Below are 281 nucleotides of genomic sequence, written 5' to 3' on the forward strand. Positions count from 1 at the left end.
AAAGTGTTGATATCTACCTGGTGCGTTTTTATATCCAAATGGTAATACATTCCATTCATAGAATCCTTGTGGTACAGTGAATGCTGTTAGTTTTTTAGATTCTTGTTTTAGTTTTAAGTGCTAAAATCCTGATTTACAATCAAATTTGCTAAAATAATTATATCCTTGTATTTGTCTTATCTGTAGTATTTTATTTGGTATCGGATAATTATATGTTTTAGGTTTTGCATTTAAATTTCTATAATCAATAACCATTCTGCTTTTTCCTCTTTTTTGTTCAC

This window comes from Solanum tuberosum, unplaced genomic scaffold, assembly GCF_000226075.1.
Source record: "Solanum tuberosum cultivar DM 1-3 516 R44 unplaced genomic scaffold, SolTub_3.0 scf00190, whole genome shotgun sequence".
NCBI lineage: Eukaryota > Viridiplantae > Streptophyta > Magnoliopsida > Solanales > Solanaceae > Solanum > Solanum tuberosum.